The 13,394-nt window shown below is 42.9% G+C and overlaps 1 protein-coding gene across 1 annotated transcript in view; it reads left to right on the top strand.

Annotated features, from left to right (window-relative positions):
• Positions 1-13,394, top strand: part of TSNARE1 (t-SNARE domain containing 1) — a 468,220-nt gene that overhangs the window by 109,536 nt on the left and 345,290 nt on the right. The window lies entirely within an intron of this gene.

Below are 13,394 nucleotides of genomic sequence, written 5' to 3'. Positions count from 1 at the left end.
TTCTCATCTCCCCATCACCTTTATAAGAAGTTTGTCTCAGTGGTTGTTCTAGGGCTGGCTGACGGTGGGAGTGGATGGGAAGATGTACAAAGTGCAGTGGGCTGTGCTTTCCCAGAGGATAACTTTGTGGTGGAAGCTGCTTGAACCTGAGAAACATGCTTGGATGTGGCAAACAGGATCAAAAACTCACTCAGGAAATGCTCAGACCATAAACAGTGGCTTGCAAATGGCCGTGGATTCTTTCTTTGTGTCATTTTTTTAAGCAGACACTAGACCAGCTGTAGGGCTGATCTGGGCTTATCTACTCTGGCTTTCAGCAAGCCTTTTTATCTGGAACTTATCCTTCATTTTGTTCGTGGAGCTGGCTTGCTCTTGTAACATGGCAAAGAACTCTCTTTTCCTTTTTTCACCACGGAAGAACATTACCCCTCTCTCCACTTGCCTTTGATTTCAACTGGGCCATTCATTAACACAGCATGATTTGGTGTTCATGTTTTGAGGGTTGCAAATGTTCTTTGGGAAGCATTTCTTTGTTTTGCAAATAGCTGTTCTCCCTGGATGGAAATATGAAAAAAAAAAACAACCAAATACATAGAAGTTTCTCTTGGGTTCCTGTTTTCTTACAAATTTGGGTTTAATTTTGATTTTTTTCTTTGAACAGGAAGAAGGTATTGAAGTAAGTGCAAATTGTCTGTTCAGTTGTGAATAGTGATTTTTAGGCTGTTCTGCAAGGCAAAATTAAAGGCATAAAAGCAAGGAAGAATGGGATACTTGGGCACAATCAAAGAACTGTAAGAAAAGAGAATTGAAATGTGGACTAGACAAACAATGAATCTCAGTGCATTGTAGCTTGGATTTAAAAAAAATGAGTATTTATTGTGCTGTATGAGTAACCCACTGTTTTTAATGCAAATTCACAGAATAACTCAAGACACTTGAAATCTCTAAATATCTGAAGAGATCCCTCATTGTGCCCAGCTTGCCCACGGCTTGGCAGTTGGAGCTGTGATGCTGAAGGCACCCTTAGTGGATGGCAAAGAGGAGCTGGTGTGGAAAAATCAGCTTTTTTGGAACAGCCACGGTGTTGTTGGCTGCCCAGCAGAGCCTGTCCATGCTCTGGATTATGGCTGGGAGTTGAGTGCTGATTTCCACCAGACATACACACATCCTGTCTGGTGGCATTGCCATGGACACATCTCCAGGGTCCTTCAGGGTGGATTTTCCCAGCCAGCCAAAATTGGTTGGTACCTTAGCTAAGCATCCCTGTGGAAGAGATTGTGAGGGGAGGAACCTGTTTGGTTCCCATTGGCCAAGGCACCTTGGAGAAGTTTCCTTTCTGTGTGTCTCAGTCAGAGGCGGCTTTGTTCAGCCTTGAGGAAAGAAGGCTTAGGGGAGACCTTTTCACCAGGTTCCAGCACTTAAAGGGTGGCTACAAATGAGGTGAAGACTCTCTTTTCACATGGAAAAGATGTGGGATATTGGTTCGAGTTACTCCTGGGGAGATTCAGTTATCAGAGACTCAGACAAGAGGAACATTTTTTTGCAGTGAGAACAATCAGCCTTTGGAATAATCTCCCCTGGGAAGTGGCAGATTCTTGAACGTTGGACAACTTTAAAGTTCATCTGGATGGAGTGCTGGGCCATCTTGTCCAGGCCGTGCTTTTGCCAAGAGAGGTTGGATCAGATGATCTTTGAGGTTCCCTTCCAACCTGTGGATTCAGAATCAATTCTGTGATTCTGTTCTGTGCTCATCTGAACCTGGATCCCTTCGCCATGGGAGACTGGCACATTGGATGCCTTTTGTCATACTACCCCCAAATATTGCCATTAATTAAGTGTCAGGAGAGGGTAATGCAACACTAATTATCTGCCTCCTGCTTCTCGATGATGGATGACTGGTTTGCTAAGAAAAATTGGCTTTTGTATTAGATCATGGTATGGCTGGAACAAAGGAGCGTGGCCTTCTGGCAGCATTTATGTCTCTGCTCTCAGCAGGGGCAAACCTTGATGGGAATGTTCTGTGTGAGTTTTAACCTGTCCCTCTCTTTATAGATAATAAATAAATAAAAAACCCCAGGTATTCCTGCAGGTAAATGTCCAACAGTGGGCCAGTGGTAATACTCAATATCCAACAGATATTGAATCCAACAGAATCCCTGAGATACTGTGACAATAAAAGTGACAGATACGGAACTGCTTCATCTGTAATACAGAGAGCAAAGGAAAGGGGGCTTAGGCTTTGTTTGCTTTTGTTTAGTGAAGGGTGACACTGCCATGGGGGTTTCCTCTGTGCCTATGCATCTGTTTGTCTTGGCTCTGTCTCCTCCATGCTCAATCCAAATGTGTTGCCAGGATGGGAAAGTTTAATTACTTGAAGGTGACCCCTTGGCTCCGGGCTGATGTGATGATGGATGGACTCAGAGCCCATCCTCAGGCCATGTGGAAGTTAATCTTGCTGACCAGCCTAATTAGAGAGGTCCACAGACTTGATCTGTAGCAGTTTGGGAAAGAATCCCAAGGCAGTGTTTTCAGCAATTTGGTTTGCCCTGGACACCTTGGTGTCAGAAAACTCTAATTCAGACTCTGTTTTTGATGGTGGATATCCAGGGTTTCCTGGTGAAAACAAAAACAAGTATTTTTTTTCACTCATTACTTTTTAATATCGGCAAGGTTTTGGGAGGAGTGAGAGGGAAGCTCAGCAGAATTCAGATATTCTGTAGCCTTAACCAAGGAGCACCCTAAGGTGTGTCACAAGCAGGATCACCAGGATTACCTGGAGTAGAGCACTTTGGCGGGTTGGCTGTCCCACAGCCACTGAAGGACAGCCAGGACTGGCACATGGACGCATAAGCCGTGTCCCTGCTTTGCAGTTGGGAGTTACAGCCTCCTCCAGCAACATCTGCTTTTCATATCCTCATTCTGATCCCCAAAATCAATGTAAACCTGTGTGTTCCCCTGTTTCCTTGTAGGAGCTTCTCTGGGATTCAGCTGGGCATTGGTGTTGCATGGACAAATTAGAAAGCAGGTACTAGAAAGTTACTGTTTTGTTTTGGTGTTGTTTTTTTTGTTTGTTTTTGTTTTGTTTTTAAGTTTAAATCTGAGAAGTGGAAAAGATTGACTTCAAAAATATTATTTTTTAAGTAATGTGACATGTCTGAGATAAACAGAGACCAAACATTGTACAGCAGTAGAAATTAAACCCTGGATTCTTACTGTATGCAGCCTGCACTCTCTACCATGTTCAACGTATCTTCCCCAAACCATCTTTTTGTGGGGAAAATGAACAAAACCTGCTTTACACAAGGAGGCATATAGGTCAAGGAATTTAAATAGCTTGGATTAAAATGCCACAAGACAGGAAATTTTTAGCACTGCTTTTATTAACCTTACTGTAACCTGGACGTTAAATGCCAGCTCTGGAAAGGTGAGGTTAATTTCATATTCCCGCAGTGCATTGCTTCCAGTTGAGCTCAAGGGACTCAAGGGTCAGTGCTTAATTTGGCTGTGACTTCATTTGGACTATTTTCCCTTCAGTTTCTGCCGAAGATTTTGTGTGGGACACTGGCCAGGGTTCTACTCAAGATATATCACATGAGTCTTTCTCCTGGTTGGATACGGTTGGTTATCTTGTCACTGAACAAAATGAGATTGGTCCCTGCAAGCTGTCCTTGGCACTGTTCTCTGGGTATAAATCACCTAATTATCATTTTAATACTTAACAATTGTTAATTGATTTTTTCTAACATTTTTTTTCCTGGAATCACGTCTATAATTTTCTTTGCCCTCCCCTCTCTACCACTCACTGGCCTCTGTGCTGCACCAACCAGCTCTTGGGTGGAAAGTCATGTGCCAGTGCTGGCAGTGCTGTCACTGACCTGTCATGGAATTGTTTGGGTGGGAAAAAGCCTCTGAGATCCTCAAGTGCAGCCGTTAACCCAGCACTGCCAGGGCCACCACTAAACCATGCTCCTAAGTGCCACATCTACACCTCTTTTAAATCCCTGTGGGGGTGGTGACTCAGCCACTCCCCCGTTCCAGGGCTTGACAACCCTCTCAGTGAAGACTTCTTCCCAAATATCCGATATAAATATCCTTCTTACACATGAACCACCCTTCTGTCCTCTCCAATCCTGTTTTCCTCGGTTTTCTAGGAGTTTCGGAAAGTGATTTGTCCTTAAAAAGCCATCATGGGGTTCGTGGTTGCCTCGAAGTTTGGCAGAGTCACAGAGCTCCTGTGCTCCATGGGAGGGAGATGTTCAGATCATCGTGAGCCTTTGGTGGGGTGGGGATGGCAGAAGCTCTGTTTTGAACACAAAACTCACTCAAAAGCTCGGGTACAAACCAGCACCATGGCCTGACCACCAACGTGGCCTCTCTGCAGCCCCAGGTCTGGTGTCAAACCATGGGAAGGAATCCACTGCCAGCTCCATGTCTCGACACTGCAAAGTGCTGAAGCGCAGCACAAACTCCTGAGTACACAAGGAGTCCCCCTGAGGTTAATCAACACTGAGCAGCTGGTTAATCTTTTTGCTGTATTGGGGCCTGAGTGCTTTAGTTTTGCATTGGCCTCTTAAATTAATTCCAGTACTTGGAATGCCTGGCTGAAGGGAACTTGAAACCTGGGGTCGTTGCAGTGTGAGGCATTGTCCAAAGGGTCTGGTGGGAGGTCCAGGTCTGGTTGTGGCAACTGTTCCTCACTGGGGCAATGAGGAACACAATCATGCACTTAAATGTCCTCAGGAAAGAATGCTAGAAAGAGTTAAAAGAGTGAAAGAAAGCAAGAACAAAATCATTGAATCTTTTGAGGCGATTGGAAGCTACTCTGCAATATTAGGGGTGATTTTTTCAAAGGCTGAAGTCTCAAACTGAAGGGCTGGACCAGATCACATTCAGTAATTTAACCAAAGTGTGCTTTTGGGATGGAGTCCTGTCAAGTGTGGAATTAGAGAATCATTAAGGTTGAAAAAGACCTCCAAGACCATCAAGTCCAGCCTTCAAAAAAGGAAGGACTGAAGATGTGACCTCCTGTGGCAGCTTTTCTCTGCCATACATAGATGGGTTCAAAATACTGCTTCAAGGTTACTTCCTGGAGTTGCCTGTAAGTTAGAGAGCTCTAAACAATAACGTGGCCTGTCAAATGTTGTGTAAAACATTTCTGAGAGTCTTAATGATTGACTTTTGCTTCTAAGTCTTGGGTCTCATCGTATTTTCTTGAATTTGTGGTCCCACGGAAGTTGAGGAGTTGGGTGTCATTTAATAAGTCATTAGTAAAGTGCAGGTTAAAGTCTCAGTGCAAACAATAAAAAAAAAAAAAAATAATAAGTAGATGATCTGTCTCACTAGACAACCCCAAAAAACATTTCTGTGGCATCTACAGAATTATTCCATGTTGTTTCTTTGCTATTGTGCAAAACTTCCAAAAGTTATAAATTTATTTTCTTAGTCCATTTTCACTAGATTTAGAGGATCTTCTTTGCCTTACATCCAGTTCTTAGAGATCTCATGATTTAATGAATTAATAAGCCTAAACTTAAGAAAACATATTAAAGAATAATGAACAACATGTTTTATAGCAAAAGGAATTGCCAGCAGAATTAACTTTCATACGCAAATTGACTTTGAAACTGTTTTGAAAACCTCTGCCCTATCCCTTCTGGCACTTTTAACCATTATAATAAATGTTTTGCTATGATTTCAGTATTTTGGGAAATGTAAGTGGTTATGCATTTATTTATATAAGTAGAAAAAACAGAACACACCATTGGAATAAATAAGTATTTTAATGAAATATGTGAGGGTGAGATGACAACTTCTTAGCAGGGAAAAAAAAAAGCAACAAAACCAACAAACCAATCCAAAAACCTCTTGGGTAAAGATAAACTTTTTTTTTTTCTTTACCAATTTTATTTGCTAGTCTTGGTTACTCAAAGCAATTTTAATGTAAACATGTAAAAATCACGCTGGCGGTCCCAGTCTTTGAGAGAAAATCAGAAATCAAAGACACTTACCCTTCCTTGGGCATTTCAGCTGGAAATGCATTTAAACATCCTCTCAGAACAGCTTGCTTCATTTTCCACTCAATTACTGTGGAATTAGAAGTAGTTTAAGAAGATCCTCTGCCTGCAGCCTGCTCGTCGTGTGGGTAGAGGTCCCTTGGTAGGGAAAGCAGAAGAGAATGAATGTTGCTGGTGGAAACTGTCCAGTGGAAAGTGTCCCTGACCCTTGTCGGGGTTTGAAACCAGATGTTTTTAAGGTCCTTTCCCACCCAGGCCATTCAGTGATTCTATAATTCCATGGATTGTGGTTCCTTTAATTTCCCAATGTGTGCCCAGACCTGGGGCTGCCCTTCTGGGTTGTCTTTCCACATGGGTATATTTTCCTAAAGGAGAAGAGACTGCCCTGTGCTTTAGTTTCAGCTCCTGAAATTAATTTAGCTCAATGCTTTTTTTTCCTTCTGGCTGCTCTTGCAAAAGCTTTTCTTTGTCTTGGATGCGGAGGAAAGAAAAGTTTTATTAACAAAATAAAACTCAGCTACCGCCTCATTTGAACTTTGTACCAGCTCTTGTTTAAGCTGTTCACACCTGGACAAGACTTCAGCAATTTTAAACTGAAAGAGGGAAGGTTTAGATGAGATGTGAGAAAGAAATTCTTCCCTGTGGGGGTGGTGAGGCCCTGGCACTGCTTGCCCAGAGAAGTTGTGGCTGCCCCACAAGTGTTTAAGATAAGATTGGACAGGGCTTGGAGCAACGTGGGATTGTGGAAGGTGTTCCTGCCCATTGCAGGGGGTTAGAAGGAGATGATCTTTAAGGTCCCTTCCAACCCAAACCATTCTGTGTTTCTATGATTCTCTGATTGATGCTCCCAAGATTCTTTAATTCTGTAGATTGAATCCAACTGTGTTTTTTGAAACATTTTCAGTTTCTTGAGAGCACTTCTCCAGTTAGGAGAGCAGAGCCCTTCTCCAACAGGCCATAAGGGAGTCCTTGGCTGTAATATGAAATTCCCGCGAGTGCTGCAAGGCTTCCTCAACATTTTCTACACCACTGGGCTTCCACCCTGTGCTTTGCATCCTTGTTCTTTCCATCATGGCAATATCCAGTGCTTGGATAGGATCTGAAGCCTGTTTTTCTTGAGCTGTGCCTGCAAAAAATCCACCTGAAACAAGATACATTTGAAATTGAGCAGTAGTATTGCTGCATGACCTTGTATGAACATCTGTCCATGTTTGCTGAATGGGGATCCATGGGAAAGAGGATGAGGTTGGAGCAACCCTTCTGCAGCTGTTTGCTTTTCCATCAGAGCTGTCTCTACGTGCACATCCCAGTGCTCCCCAGCATCCTGCTGTGCCAGGCAGATGTGCTGCCACGATGGTTTCATTCTGAAACCAGGGGTAGAGCAGATCAAAGCTTTTTCCATGTTTGCTTGAATATTTCCGACCTCTTTTGGTTCATCAAGCTGTCTCCCCAGGGAGGAAGCAGAACCAGGCTCCAGACAGGCTAAGTACTGCAGCCAGCATTTTTCCTGAGGTTCTGCAACTCTTTTCTAATATATGAATGGAAGAACCCCCAAACTTCACTGGAAAAGCTGGTGTCCAGGAGCAGGCTGGCATTTCTAGCACAGCTTTTTCCACTCCGTGTTGTATTCCCTTCTTGGGAAGGTGCTGTCAGTTTTTATTGCCCTTATAGCTGCTAAAAGATCTTTTTTTCTTATTTTTTTCTTTTGGCTTTTTTTATTAATGTGCTCATCAGGAAACCAAATGAGGTTGAAATTGAATTCAGCCTGGTCTGTCCTAGTTTGGATTGCAAGGATATCCATGTAGAGTGTTGCTGTGTTTCCTCTACTGTTGCTGTAGTAACCCCAGTAAATTTGGGAATGGACATTCCTGGGCCTTGGAAGAAGAGCTAGAATAGTACCTGGCATGAATTTTCTTTGTCCCAAGCATTCCCCAGGTGTGAATCAGACATTGGCATAGCTGAGATTCTTAGCACAGGTGAGACTGTGCTACCTCACCCTGATCCTTGGCTGCAAACTAAACTTGATATTAACTGAATTGCTTCAGACCTTTTTTTTTTTTTTTTTTTTCTGTTGCAGAATTTCTTGGTGTTTTGGCTGTGAGAGGGAGCAAATCCAAAAAGTCTAAAGCCTGGGATAAAGTTTAGGAAGGGAAAACGTCTTTGTTGCCTGTGCTGTTGTGATAGGGACAGTGGATGCTGCAGGACATGCTGAGTGGGATGGAACTCTGCATATTTGAGATGTTCATATATTAATAATATTAAAAATATTAATATTTAAAGTAATAGTAGATAAAGTAGTAAAATCTCTGTGCATGAATGCAGCTTGTAGCCTACCTTTGATATTTTGGAGAGCACATCCATCTCTTGGTCACCTCTGTCACTACTCTGTAGTGTGGCCAGGTGTAAATCTCAACTTCCCTGTTTTCTTGTTTCCTTCCCTCCTATATTTAGTATTATCCAATTAATTAAATTCTCAAGGATATAGAATTTCTTAATTGATTAGAAAGAAAAGAATTTAGCATCCTTTGTGTATGATGCATCTTCCTTTTTCTCCTTGAAAATGCAAGTGGAGTTTCATGGCATTACCTTCTGCCAGGAAAATGGGGATGGAGATTTATAGAGAAACTGAAAAAACACAGTTGTGGATTTCTGTTCTACAGCCCCACTCTAAGGATGTATTTATTTGCAGAACATACACAAATCTCACTTCTGTACATAATGGAGGGGTAGACACAGCTGACCCAAATACGTATGACACAAACAGAATTTGAGTGGAGAGAGAAAAAAAATAAAAAGGAATAAAGCATTTATCCATGCTGTCAGGCCAGAAATATTATTTCTGAATATCTCTTCTTCCAGGTGACGTTTGCTTAGAGACTGACACTGGCAGCCAGAAGTGGGCAGGGATTAAAGATCAACAGTGGGGAAGGACTCGACAGATGTAAGCAGGTAGATTGGGGATTAGGGTGAATTAGTGTGGATGGAAAGTGTTTAGGAGCAAGGAAGGATTTTAAATTGGATGTTAGCATGTATGCATTGCAGATCTTCCCTGCATTTCTCTGTTATACCAGGATATTAATGGTTGGGATTTATGAGCACGTTCCGTGGCTGTTGATGTGGCTGAAGGTAGTGGCAGTGCTGCAGGTGGTTGTGGTGGGGTGGAAGAAGCAGCTTGAAGAGGTTCTGAGGTGTACGAGTGGTTGTATGGGTGTTTCTAAAACCAATTTCCCATTATTTCCTGATCCCAAGCTGGAAACACCTTTTGGGGATATCTCTGTGTTTCTCATCTTCTTCTGGCTGCGGAGGGCTGCAATGGGATGATGATACTTTCCTACATGAACACATCCTAAGTAAATTTCTTTAGTTCCTTCTAAAGCCAATATTTTTTGTGGAAATCAAGCTTGAAGTGGAAGGCAGGTGATTCATGGGAGATAAAGTACCAGGATTAAAATATTCCCAGTGGGCTTTTTTACAGCTGATGTCCTATTTTCAGAAACTCTTTAAGGTGAGACCTCACAGATCTCCTAGTACTTGAATGATGAAGCTTGGGGTGTGGGAGTGGATAGTCCAAGGCCCCTTTCTGCTCTGGAAGGTTTTTAAGGAAGGATCTCTTGAAATTTCAACCAATGTTTATTTGGTTTGGTTTGGTTTGGTTTTTTAATAGCCAGCCAAACCTGATTGCTCCTAAATCCCTTGGTGCCCAGCAGTGTGCTAAAGTGGAATATTTCCCATGACTATTTCTGTCTGTTTGGCTGTTCCTTGCCTTGAAAGCTTCACCCAGAGATTTGGGAGTTGATTTTCAGAGAGACAAAGAATATCCCATACATGTGAATGCACAGAGCATTATTTGGTTAGCTGGGGGATTTTACTTTATTTTTTGTCTCTAAATGCTTTTCTCAGGTCCTTAGTGGAGAGCAGAAGAATGAAGAGTTGACCACAGCCATGCTGCATAAAATAGAATATCCTCTATTCCTTCTCCTCTCCTAGTGGAGATACAGAAATGGAAATAGGAATACAGCTGGCAAAGTAGAGGGACAAAGTTATGTAAAGAAGATTTTTTGAAGTTGTAAATCCATCTGAAGATTTTCAAAGTCATAAATCCGTCTTTTGGGGCTGGGAATGGCACATGCCTTGAACTTGGCATTTGAAACAGGTCTGTTGGGTATGAAGCTGTGTGGGAAGACCACTGAGAACCATCCCATTCTCCCTTAAAAAAGAGGTTTTGAAGGGAAAAAACAGTCCTGGGAGTCTGAAAATTTCAGACCTCCTATACTTTTCCACATGTGTGGCGGCAACCAAAGCGATGGGCTGAGCAAAATAAGATTTCTGTACCACTTTCTCCCACTCGTTCCTCCAAGTTCTTTTTTATTATTATTTTCACTTCTGCAAGATGGTGTAAAGCAGAGATTTAGAAAGAGGGTTTACTGTAAAATAAAGTTTGCAGAGAACTTGGGTTTATGACAAAATGCAGCAAAAAAACACCCTTTATTACAATCCTTTAGTAGTCATTATTTTAGATTTATTTCAGGTACTGCAGGAATTAAGCAGGTGGGGAAAGAGGAGTTGTCTGCTGCTTTTCCTGAAATGCTCTAGCAGCCAGACTGTAGCCAGATGGCTGGGACTTTGAACAATACACAGATAATTCCAAACCAGGATCTAACAACAGTAAAATCACTAGAAATATGCAGGATGTGCATACCTGGGGGGGATGGATGTGCAGTGTGTGTGTGTTGGTTTGAAATGCAATTTGGCCGTTTCAGTCATATTGTCATTTCATACCTCTCCTTTTATATTCTTACTGCTAAACCAAAGTGCTCTCAATTCATACTTTTAAATTTTGGGTCTGTTAACACCATTTCAGTATTTTCAGTGATTTTTAAAATTTTTTCTTTTCTTGTCCACGGGGTTTTCAAATTTATTGCTCATTAGTGAAGAAGAAACCAGCCCATATTGACATCCTGACAAGGAGAGAAAGTGTGTGTTTATGTACAATAAGAAAACAGCCACTGTGGCAAACAAGAGCTTCCTTTTGGGAGATTGAACTTCCTGGAGATCAAAGAGGTTGGGCCACTTTGTATTTGGGGAACCTTCTGCTCCCACAAGATGAGGGATATTAATTGAGTTGTCAGAGTCTTATGCCAATGATTCTTTTTCCCTCAGATTTGGCTTGGTAAGAATCCAGCGTTGCTTCATTTATTTTTCTCTTATTTAATTTTATTTTTCATTTTATTTCATTTTATTTTATTTTATTTTATTGATGTCTAGTTGGTGGAAGGAGGGCTGCTTGTCTTGCAGCTGCTCTCTCTTTTGTTTCAGGTTTCTGGTTGAATGTCCCATCCTCTTTGGTCCATTCCCCTTTTTTTCTTTTTTTTTTTTTTTTTAGTTGCCATGTTTTACCTCTTCCAGGCATGTCTGAGACATCCTCAAAACTGAGAGAGAAGGGGTGAGGACAAGGCCAGCATTTCAGCATCACGCTAGACAGTGGCAGGGCCTGTCTGCAGCAGAAAGCCTTAGAAAAGCTCCTGGTAGCATCTCTCTCCTCTGGCATTTGCATCAGGGGGCCTGTGAGTCAGGCAGGAGAGATTCCCTGCCCACGGCCGGGGACTTTCACTGCTGGAACACGCTGTGAATTCCTTTTCTTGGCTGAAAACAAAAGCCAGCCTTGCTTTCAGGGAGAAATGCTGGGTATTCCACTTGATCTGCTGTCCCTCTCCTTCCCATTTCTAAAAATCCCGCCCCCTCCATATCCACTGGTGTAGACACAGCAGGGATTCATCTTTATTCCGCCTGCCATTTTTTTCTTTCTCTCTCTTTTCCCCAGATGTTTTCATCCTCCATCTCTCAGTCCCTTCCTCCTTGCCCCTGCTGCTTTGCTTGACCAGGCTTCCCAAGACAATGACATTGTTTATTACATTGGTTTTGTGCTGTATAAATACTTCCCCTAGTTTGGCACGAGCTTATTTCTGTCCACGTCCTGGTCAGCGCAGACTGAGGAATGGCTTCGTGCTCAAACCCAGCCCTTACCCTGAAATCCTCTGGAGCTCCAGCTCTGACCTGCATCTGCATGGGAAGGGTGGGCACAATCCTCAAGCGCTTTCCTGAGCATTCTGCTTTGATGCTTGACAATCATTTTGGTGAAGAAAGCTTTCCTAAAATCAAATCCAACCTTCCCTGGGGGCAACTTGAGGCTGTTTCCTCTCACCCTGTCCCTTGTTCCCTGGGAGCAGAGCCTGACCCCCACCTGGCTGCTCCTCCTGTCAGGGAGTTGTGGAAGGTGAGAAGGTTCCCCCCAGGCCTCCTTTTCTCCAGGCTAAACATCCTCCCCTCATGGAGATCATCCATACAGATATTAAATAGGTCTGTCCCCAATACTGAGCCACTCAGGACTGGCCACCCCCTGGATTTAACTCCATTCACCACCAGCTCGTTTTTCACACAGAAAACCTGTCCAATCCATGAACAGCCAGTTTCTTCAGGAGAATGCTGTGGGAAACAGTGTCAAAGGCTTTACTAAAGTATCCTCATGTGTGTCTTGCTTCCTTGATATGAAAGAGGGGAGGGGGAGAATTATCACCACTTCCTTGGAAGGTTTCCTTTCCTGCCCAGCCTGCAAACAGGACAGCAATCAGGAGACCAGCTCAAGAGTCAGGAGACTTTACTGATACATTTCTTCTGCTGTTCTATTCTAAGTCATATTCATTTGCCTGGAATGATTTTTGGGAGCTGATTTGCCTTTCAGCAGTGACTGTGTCAGATCTAAGTGAAGCAGGAAAGGAGAGGAAACCTCTACAGTGAGTCAGAAAACGAAGATGACTTAGTGGCTGCTGGTCCTAAAGGGTTATAACACAGAGGCCCTGAGAAATCCTTAAAGGAGTGCAGATGTCAGATTCCAGCAGGGGAAATAGCTCAGTTCCTGGGAGGAGGCTCTAACAGGCCTTTTAATGACCCCCAGTGGCCGAGATCAGTTTTATCTGCAGCTTGGCAGAAACACATGCCCACAGATGAAAGGCTTTGCAGCAAAAGTCATGTACAGAACTTGCCCAAGCGCCGGGAAATAACGCAGTGATTAACCCAGGCCTGGGACCCAACTGGAATTTCCTTGTGGTAGGGCTGGTTCCTGGGCTGCAGCATGTGAATGCTTCCCCCTAGGCTCGAGCTTGGCTTCCTCTAGCTGTGCCTGCATTTAGAAGATCAAAAAACAGATCCGAATATTGGCTTTGCCTCCTGGGAGGAGCATCACCAGGTTCGAAGAGGGAATCTTTTAAAAATAAACAAATTCGTGTTGGAGTGCTCTAATGCAGGAGCTGTTCTGCACTTTCTTTATTTTTTTTTCCCTTTTTATTTTCCTTTTTTTTAATATACTTGGTAACTGGCTTTCAA

Source organism: Corvus moneduloides, chromosome 1 (genome assembly GCF_009650955.1).
Source record: "Corvus moneduloides isolate bCorMon1 chromosome 1, bCorMon1.pri, whole genome shotgun sequence".
In the NCBI taxonomy this organism is placed as follows: Eukaryota; Metazoa; Chordata; class Aves; order Passeriformes; family Corvidae; genus Corvus; species Corvus moneduloides.
The sequence above is the reverse complement of the archived record's forward strand: the minus strand, read 5'-3'. Positions and strand labels throughout refer to the sequence as shown.